We start from the raw sequence: 10,828 nt of genomic DNA on the forward strand, positions 1-10,828 counted from the left end.
GCCGAGAACAAGGTCAACGACCTCCCTATGGCATGCAACGAGGCTTCTATGATCTCAGCAGAGGAGGTTCAGCCGACCGAGCTCTCCCTGTCATAATTCACCATGTCACACGTCATGAAGAGCAAACAATAGTTAACACCCAACATCTCATGGAAGTTAGTGCTACCAGCCAAGTCAACTCCGTTCGCATTCGCCGATTAGACGACGACCACGATCGGACTCGAGACCATACCGAGCTTCTTCGACGGGAAATGGCTGCAACCCGAACCGAAGTGCAAGAACTCCGAGAGCACCGAGCCACCCTAGAGGGACGTCTAGCTGCAGCAGAGCGCTAAGCGGCGGAATCCAGAGCCGAGATGAGGAACCTCGTGTCTACACTTCGTGATCCTCAGAACTTCAACCACTACAAGTAGTGCTTGCACTATTCGCCCCAGTTTAATTTAGTTTTGCGGATAAATATTACTTTCTAGTATTTTAAGTTCAATCTCGCGATTTAAGTGTTTACACTTCCGGGATCAGTTAGGCGGCCAAAATTTTCCGTACATTGATGTAGCATAGACCCCTAGTAGGGTCAAATTTTCCCAAGTATTGTATACTAAGTTATATCAATGATATTGGCACACTATTTACTTTATTAACACTACTCCAATTTCATAACATGGGCTATTTTCAGATAAAAATTTATTGGTGACCAACCTATGATCGCCCGAGGTATAAAATCGAAGTTGTATGTAATTAGGGCCATGTTGACCTAGAAATGATGGTTCCGCCTTGGATCCTGTTCCTTGTTTGGTTATAGGCCCAGGGCAGACCCATCAGATAAAAAAGTTTATTTAATCTTAATTACAGGTGAATATTATACATCAAGTGATTGTGGGTTGGGTCCGGTATGGATACTATCACAGACATTGCATAAGACTCAATACTACCGAAATTCATAAAGTCTATATTTCATTGTTTATAGACTTCTAGTATGAATGCATTCTTACAACATTCTTACAAGTCGGAATCATGATGCATACAAAGAACTAATAATGTTTAGTTTAACACTCGACTTGTATCAAAGACTTATTGTCTTTCCATTCTTGATTTTGGTAGAAAATGCCACCTCGTAGAAACCCTAGGCGCGGCGACGCAGCTGAAACTGCACCACCCCCACCACCACCTCCTCAGTTCGACCCAGCCATGTTCCAGGCTGTGGTGGCGGCCGCAGTGGCAGCCGTGATAGCCCAAATCAACCCTAGTAATTCAGGAGGTACAGGCAGTGGTGCCTCAAATTCTAATAACGGGGACGGCCAGGGACGCTCGAGAGAGTGTACCTACAAAGACTATACTAACGCCAAGCCCAAAACCTTCAACGGAAGTGGAGGCGTCATAGCGTTGCTACAATGGTTCGAGAAAACCGAGACCATTTTCGAAATATGTGCATGCCCTGAAGCAAGCAAGGTCAAATTTGCTTCATGCACATTCTTCGAAAGAGCCCTCACCTGGTGGAAGGGTCACGTCAAGGCACTAACACTCCTGGTGGCTAATGCTATATCACGGGAAGATCTAAAAACCATGTTAATGAAGGAGTACTGCCCCAGGGGTGAGATACAAAAGCTGGAAGAAGAATTTTGGGGTCTTAAAATGACGGGCTCTGACATCCTGTCGTACACCTCAAGGTTCAGCGATCTAGCCATGCTGTGTCCCGGGATGGTTCCTACTGAAAGCAATAAGGTGGAAAGATATGTATGGGCACTATCTCAACAACTCCAAGGACACGTGTTGGCCTCAAAGCCAACCACTTTCGACAATGCCAAGGAATTGGCACAACAACTCATCGAACATAACGCCAGTCATGGCACTGTAACGACCATCTCCGAGCAAGAAAAAGGGGGAAACAACAAGAGGAAGTTCTGGGATAAGAAGAAGGGTCGACCTGCCCAAGACTCAGCAAAGAAGCAACAAGTGGTTGATGTGCACGCTGCCACGACCCCTACCAACCCTACTCCAATAAGGCAATACGCCGGAAACTTACCCAAGTGCAACAAATGCAACTACCACCACAACAGTGCATGCCGTGAAATGCATTGCACCAACTGTAACAAGAAGGGGCACACCGCACGATTCTGTAGAACTCCAGCCCAACCAAACGCACAAGCTGCCAATGCCGGAGCAAGCCGAAACTGCTATGGATGTGGAGAAGCAGGACACCTCAAACGTAACTGCCCGAAGTCAAGAAACCCCAACCCCGATGAAATGGGCAGAGTTCTAGCGATAGGTCATGAGGAAGCCATCGCAGATCCAACAGTGGTTACTGGTATGTTCCTCCTCAAAACTACATACGCATGCATTCTTTTCGATAGTGGCGCAGAGAAAAGCTTCGTGAGCCACCAATTTAAACGCTTGCTTAATCAAACACCAAAAACACTAAAAGACACATTCACCGTGGAAATGGGTAACGGAAAAACAGAGAACACTAACGACATTTACATCGGGTGTACCCTCACCTTAAACAATCATTCCTTCCAAATAGACCTTATGTCGGTCACCATAAAAAGTTTTGATGTTATCATTGGCATGGATTGGTTATGCCCTCACCATGCTGAAATCCTATGTCACGAAAAGGCCGTTCGCCTTAATCTGCCAATTGGCGAAACTCTAATCGTCTATGGCGACAAACCTAGCTCAAACTTTCAGATCATCTCCTGTCTCAAGGCTCGAAAGTATCTCCGCAAGGAGTGCCACGCCTTCCTAGCCCACGTCGTAAATAAGAGTCAAGGAATGAAAGACATCAAGGACATTCCGGAGGTCTACAATTTCCCTGATGTATTCCCGGAAGACCTTCCAGGAGTGCCCCCTCCTCGACAAGTCGAATTCTGAATCGACTTAATTCCCGGAGCTACCCCCGTAGCCAAATCGCCATACCGTCTAGCCCCATCCGAAATGCAGGAACTGTCCAGTCAACTGAACGAACTACTGAGCAAAGGCTTAGTTAGACCAAGCTTCTCACCTTGGGGAGCACCGGTTTTGTTCGTCAAGAAGAAGGACGGATCGTTCCACATGTGCATTGACTATCGCGAATTAAACAAACTCACCATCAAAAACCGATATCCTTTGCCTCGAATCGATGACCTCTTCTACCAACTACAAGGAGCGAGTTTCTTCTCGAAGATTGACCTTAGATCTAGGTACCATCAGCTACGAGTTCAAGAGGAGGATATTCCCAAGATAGCTTTCAGAACGCGCTATGGTCACTACAAATTTGTAGTGATGCCTTTCGACTTAACCAATGCACCCGCATCATTTATGGATCTGATGAACCGAGTGTGTCGACCTTACTTAGACAAGTTCGTGATTGTTTTCATCGATGATATACAAGTCTACTCCCGAAGGAAGGAAGAACACAGCCAACACTTACGTCAAGTCCTATAGACACTGAGGGCGGAGAGACTGTACGCAAAGTTCTCAAAGTGTGAGTTCTGGATTCGAGAGGTGAATTTCCTCGGACATGTAGTCAGCAAGGAAGGAATCCATGTGGACCCTTCAAAGATCAAGGCGATTGAAAGTTGGACAGCACCAAGAACACCCACAGAGATCCGACAATTTTTAGGACTCACCGGTTACTATCGAAGTTTCATTCAAAACTTCTCCAAAATTGCGAAACCACTCACCACCCTGACCCAAAAAGGAGTGACATTCGTCTGGGGAGATAAGCAAGAGGCTGCATTCCAAACCCTAAAACGAACTCTATGCAGTGCTCCGATCTTGTCTCCCTACCAGATGGAACTGAAGACTTTGTGGTTTACTGCGATGCTTCAAACCAAGGTCTAGGGTGTGTGTTAATGCAACGAGGAAAGGTCATTGCCTACGCCTCAAGACAACTAAAGGCGCATGAGGTAAACTACACGACGCACAACCTTGAATTAGGAGCAGTAGTTTTCTCCCTAAAAATCTGGAGGTATTACCTTTACGGCACTAAGTGCACCATCTTCACCGATCACAAAAGCCTCCAGCATATCCTCAATCAGAAGGAACTCAACATGAGACAAAGGCGATGGGTGGAATTACTAAACGATTACGAATACGAGATTCGTTATCCCCCCGGAAAGGCCAACGTGGTTGCAGACGCTTTAAGCAGAAAGGAGTACTCGGGCCGCCGAGTAAAGGAATTAACCATGACCATCCACTCACACCTGTCCGCACAAATCAAGGAAGCTCAGGAAGAAGCCTTGAAGCCAGAAACCGTGACGAGTGAAGCATTAAGAGGAATGGACAAAAATCTTGAAGTCAGGGATAACGGAGTTCATTGTCTCATGAACCGGATCTGGACACCAAAATTTGGTGGATTCAAGGACGTTGTCATGAATGAAGCTCATAAAACTCGCTACTCCGTGCACCCCGGCTCAGACAAGATGTACTTAGACCTCAAGAAGTTATATTGGTGGCTGAACATGAAAGCCGAAGTAGCCACCTTTGTGGGCAAGTGCCTGACTTACGCCAAGGTTAAGGTAGAATACCAAAAGCCCTCGGGACTACTACAACAGCCAGAGATACCCGAGTGGAAGTGGGAGCGGATTACGATGGATTTCATTACCAAGTTACCTAAGACCACGGGTGGACTTGACACCATCTGGGTAATCGTCGACAGATTGACCAAATCCGCACACTTCCTACCAATAAAGGAAACAGACAAAATGGAGAAGCTGACAAGGATCTACATTAGAGAAATAGTGCGCCTTCACGGAGTACCGATATCCATTATCTCCGACAGAGATAGTAGGTTCACGTCACGATTCTGGCAGTCACTACAGAAAGCTATGGGAACTAGGCTGGACATAAGTACAGCTTACCGCCCACAGACTGACGGTCAGAGTGAAAGAACCATTCAGACGTTACAGGACATGCTAAGAGCTTGCGTAATAGACTTTGGAAAAGCTTGGGATACTCATCTGCCTCTTATTGAGTTTTCCTACAATAATAGCTATCATACTAGCATCAAAGTTGCTCCGTTCGAAGCCCTCTATGGCCGTAAGTGCAGGTCACCCCTGTGCGGGCTGAGGTGGGAGATACGCAACTAGCCAAAGGACAAGTCCCTAACAGCGCACTCACTGGCCCGGAGATGATCAGGGAAACAACCGAAAAGATCGTCCAGATTCGAGAACGAATGAAGGCTTCGCAAGACCGACAAAAGAGCTACGCGGACAAGAGACGGAAACCTTTGGAGTTTCAAGTTGGGGATCGTGTACTTCTGAAGGTATCACCTTGGAAGGGGCTCATACGTTTCGGAAAACGTGGGAAACTAAATCCAAGGTACATCGGACCATTCGAAATCCTCGGCAGGATTGGTCTGGTGGCATACAAACTACGATTACCACATGAACTCAATCACGTTCATCCTACCTTTCATGTGTCGAACCTGAAGAAATGTTTGTCTGATGAGACCCTTGTCGTTCCCTTGGAAGAAATTGAGATCAACGAGAACCTCCACTTCGTAGACGAACCTGTTGAAATCATGGACCGAGAAGTGAAGTCGACGAAACAAAGCCGCATCTCCATCGTAAAGGTCATGTGGAACACCAAGCGAGGACCTGAATACACCTAGGAACACGAGGATCAGATGAAACATAAGTACCCGCATCTTTTTCCTAGTCCATAAGCTCTGTCTTAGATTAAAATTTCGGGACGAAATTCCCTCTAACGGGGGGATGATGTGACAACCCGATATTTCGAATCAGTGTAATGTTCGAAAAGCCAAATATTATAAATTATTTTGAATCAATAAAAATTAGCGTCAAAAACGAAGTGTTCTAAAGTCTCATTTGGATTGCATAAAATGCTAGTTATATTGTCAATGTTTCCAAATATATAAAGAACACCCAAATCCGAGTTATAACGAAGAAGTTATGACCAATCAAAGATTCATAACAAAACCAGTAAAACGCTGTTAAGCGTGAAAAGTGAAACTTCAATAAAATACTTTTTAGGCTTAGATATCTGAACGAAAGTCGTAGGTTATGTTAAACCATGAGCATACATAAAAAGAACGCCCAAATCTGACTTCGTATGAGGAAGTTATGATTTTTCTAAAGTTTCAGAACAGCAGTAGACAGCTAAAAACTCGAAATAAAGATCGAGCGATTTTTAGCCGACGTAACCTAAACGAGAATTGAAGGTCTCGACAATAATAGTACAACGGTAAAAAGACAGACGAAAACGGACGTCGGATGAAGAAGTTATGGATTTTTAACGGGATTATCCTGTCCCGTCCTATTTAAATTATAATATTAAAAATTAAAGTCAAAATTAGCCGACGGATTCTAAATGAAAGTTGTAGAGTATATTCTCACCTACGCGTGGATATAAAGAACGTCAAAATCGGAGCTCGTATACGAGAGATATGAATTTATGAAGTTCGAGGCACGCACACCAACCTTATCCGAAACTCACGACGTGAGCAAGAGACCCACGACGTGAGTCTATGACTGATGTGTGCCAGAACTAGACCACCAGGCGTCGCGTCTACAGACCAGACTCACGACGTGAACTATCCCATGTTCACTACGTGAATCCCGAGAATGCACCCTATAAATAGCATGCGAGGGTTCCGGGCAAAGTTGCTCATTTTCTCTCTTTCTCTCACGTTTCTACCTCGATTTGCGTGCAAGTAATATCCCGAAGTCCCGGTTTCATATCTAAGCCCCGACGAAGGTCCGAAGCTCCGAGATTCCTGAAAAACTCGCCACTTTCCGGTCGAGGTGCCGCCCGTGAAAATCTCGTTTTCTTCAAATCACGCACTTTCCCGGTGAGTTCATACCCCTACATTTTTACGTTTTCTTTAGTTTTCAGGGGGGGAATACAAGTTCAAAATACCAAAGTTATCTAATACATGTTTAAGAGTTTTCCTACAGCTTGTAACATGCTGAGCAAGGTGTGTATGCGGTTTACACTTATCATTTCAAATGTCGATTTGTGGAAATACAATGACTTGCATAAAAACGTTTCATCCAAACACACACAACACTTTTTGATAAACTATAATAGGTATAGTTTGAGCACTTCGTTAGACAAACAAACAGTAACTCAATCAACTTACAAAACAAATATTTCATCGCACGGTACGTGATCTTGTATTAGTTAAACTCGCGAGACATTCTCCTTCGGGGTACTACTAAGTACCACAGAAAAGTCATGTAGTTATAATCAGAATCTCCGGGAGGGAGAACGTGATAGTTGTGTATAGATCTATACTGGGTCTGACAAACCCGCACCTAAGCTGCTTGCAACAGCTAGACCGGCAGGTCTGGGGTGACAAGTATCATAACTTTCCGACGCCTGAAGAACGTCGTGTTCAAGGCCATCTAGTCTTTAGTATGATTATAACATCTCACATGGAATCTTAACACAGCATACAAATCACGGAAATTCTAAGGTTTTATACAAAGGAGTTTTATTTAAATATAAAACTCACGCATAAGTATGACGACTTACTTACACCTACTAGGCCTTGTTCCAATTCAGTTTACAACAAATCTTTTAGAAAATATTGGATTTTCTGGAAACAAACATGTAACAAACGTTAAGGAAACAACATTTATTTTTATAAAATACTTACGAACTCACCAGCTTTATGCTGATACTCTCTTTTCAAAACAACTTGTATTCTCAGGTAATCAGTAGTACAGGTAACTGCAAGATTTCTGAAGTCAAGACGCTAAGGCGTAGATTCTTTTGCTACATTTTGTCATAATATGTAATTTAACTAGAAACATGTAATTTTTGGAACATGTATTTTGGAAACAATGTAATCCTTAAAATTATATCTATGATGGTTGTGTTTTACTTTCTGCACTATGGTTATGATACTGAGCATGACGTCATCCGCCCCCGAACGTTTCCGCCGTTCTGGTTTGGGGGTGTGACAATTACATTACAGTTTACAATAATAGTTGATGAAACCATGCATACTCTGAAATAAAAATTTACAAAAAGGATTACAAATACAGAACATTGGTTTACAAATAGAACAGTTTTATGTAACTAAAACTACTTTTTATATACAGCAGAAAATATAGGATTTTCTGGAACAGTTTACATATTCAAGAAACAGAAAACATTCTTTTAAACATAAATAGTTATGTACTCACTCAACTTTATGTTGATACTCTCTTTTCAAATTACTTGTATTCTCCGGGAACCAGTAGACAAGTACTCCCCGAGCTTTTGAGAAGATGGAGCTATTTATGTCTTGTCTTCTTCTTTTGTATAACTATTGGTTTCAATATACAATGATGAAACACATGTAAATACTTATACTTTTTAAATACAAAGGTTGTTTGTACTTTGATTACTATAATGCATGTGTTGTGATACTACAAATGAAGTCCTCCACCACCGGACGTTTCCGCCATCTGGTTTGGGGACGTGACAGATTGGTATCAGAGCAATGTTTATAGTGAACTCAATATATCAATCCATAATAGATATACAAACTATAAATACATTTGGGGCTAAGAGCTTTGACTACAAGTATACTTTTTAAAAAATTTAAGTATTTTTACAAGAAGTATACTAACACTCATATCTACTAGTACAGTATCACAGTCGTAAGAACTTAAAAGTATTTGGATGTTGGACATTACATTCAAACCTAGGCAATTATGTATACATATATGGGATTAATATAGCCTGATCAACTATATTGATTTGAGATATGACCAATATGTGTTTGGGAGTGATAGTGGTGTTGTGACATGTCTAAACCTTACCAACTATACATATTCAGAAGAACTCAAGAACAGAACATAAAGATTAAAATACCATAGGGGTATTTTAGGCACTATATACTAATAACAAACATGTGAAAAAAATAGAACAATTAAGGGTAGAACTATAAATATTAAGGGTATATCACAGTTATATATAATTAAAAGTTATATATACTTAGAATAAGTGATCTGGCTTCATTTCCTGTTCCTTGTTTGGTTGTGGATTTAGAGCCGGGTCATTTAATCGAAGGTCGATTATACCCAAGTTATACATAATTAGTATACACTTTATAGTTATAGTAATACCTAGAACAAGTCATACAGAATACATTACTTTTTAACTGTAAGTCTTTCTCGTAGAAACTTGTATCCTTAATCTATCGTTACTAACTATATTCTATATCTCTTATCCCTATTCTCGCTTAGATAACAATGACAGGATTTCATTTACCTGGAGACCCATATTTTCCCAATCAAGGACAAGATGTAGAGCCAGAAGATAATCATGCAATTCCATTGGATGATGACATTGCAAAGAACTTTCCGGAGAATTATGACTCCGATCCAGAGGTCAATGATCTACCCCTAGTAGCTCCAATCCCAAATCCTAACCCTGGTCCGGCTTTTCAAGGCCCGACGCCTCTATGGGTGGAAAGCTTGGAAACATGGAGTCAAGAACAGGGTCAACCTATGCCATACAACGGAGACAAAAGCTTCTACAACCTGAAGGAAGGAGGCTCAGCAGTCAGAGTCCTGCCAATTCTGGTCCGCAGGGTTACTCGAAATGAAATACAGGGTAGGACAGCCATCAACCGAATCAAGGAAGTTGATGGAAATGCAGGAGTTAATACAGTCCGCATTCGTCGTCTTGAAGATGCTAGCGAGAGAGCTACGAGAGATAATGAGTCTCTGCTGCAAGAATTAGCTGTAACTCGAGCTGAAGTCATAGAGCTTCGAGCACGCCTGACAGTGTATGAACTACATCTACTTGCTATGGAACGTCAGCTGGTTGAGTTAAGGTTCCATCCAAGTGATAATCGTCGCTAGTAGAGGATGCTCTACTCATTTCCTATTCACTCTTTTGGTTATAGTTAAAGTCTACGAATATGTTCTAGCGTTATTTTTCACGTTTTTCAGTAAGACCACGAAAATTTTATTTTTGGTAGGTCTGTATGATGTCGATGTTTTTCCCAGAATTTGGTATATTGTAGACCTGTTTAGGGTCAAGTTTTCCAGATTTTATGTATTCAATATGCCAATTTAATCGACATGCATTTTCATACTCTTTGAAAAATAACCATTCAATTTCATATCATTATGTTACAAGTTGTACTTGTCGTAGACTTCTATTTCCAATTCATTACAAGATTCATGTTGAACTAAATGTTTTCGTTCAGAGATATCAAAATTCATATTCACTCTTGATATCTTACCATCTTTGTATCTTTTGACTTTTATAGAAAAAGATGTCTCCTCGTCGAAATTCAAGACATAACACTGTTAATGAAACACCGGCGCCACCTCCGCCACCACCTCTTCAGTTCGACGCTGCTATGTTCCAAGAGGCGGTCACGGCGGCTATAGCTGCTGCCATGTCTCATATCAATACTCCTGGTGCTAGTGGGTCGGGAGTTGGTGCACATCCTTCTAACCATGGAGAGAGTCATGGGCATTCGCGAGAGTGCACTTATAAAGATTTTTCCAATGCCAAACCCAGGACCTTTAATGGGACTGGAAGAGTTATGGCATTAAGGCAATAGATTGAAAAGACAGAAGCAATTTTCGAAATCTGCTCCTGTCCTGAGAGTAGCAAGGTCAAATTCGCTGCTTGTACCTTTTCAGATAGAGCTTTTATATGGTGGAATGGCCATGTTAAGTCACTGACTCTTGTAGTGGCTAACTCGATAAGCTGGGAGAACTTAAAAGCCATGTTAATGCGGGAATACTGTCCGCGAGGGGAAATTCAGAAACGCGAGTAGGAACTCTGGGGTCTTACAATGGTTGGTTCTGACATATCAACCTATACTAGTAGATTCTGTGATCTGGTAATTCTTTGTCCGGATATGGTTGCTCTGGAG

Source organism: Lactuca virosa, chromosome 8, assembly GCF_052849685.1.
Source record: "Lactuca virosa cultivar CGN04683 chromosome 8, Lactuca_virosa_CGN04683_v6, whole genome shotgun sequence".
Classification (NCBI taxonomy): domain Eukaryota; kingdom Viridiplantae; phylum Streptophyta; class Magnoliopsida; order Asterales; family Asteraceae; genus Lactuca; species Lactuca virosa.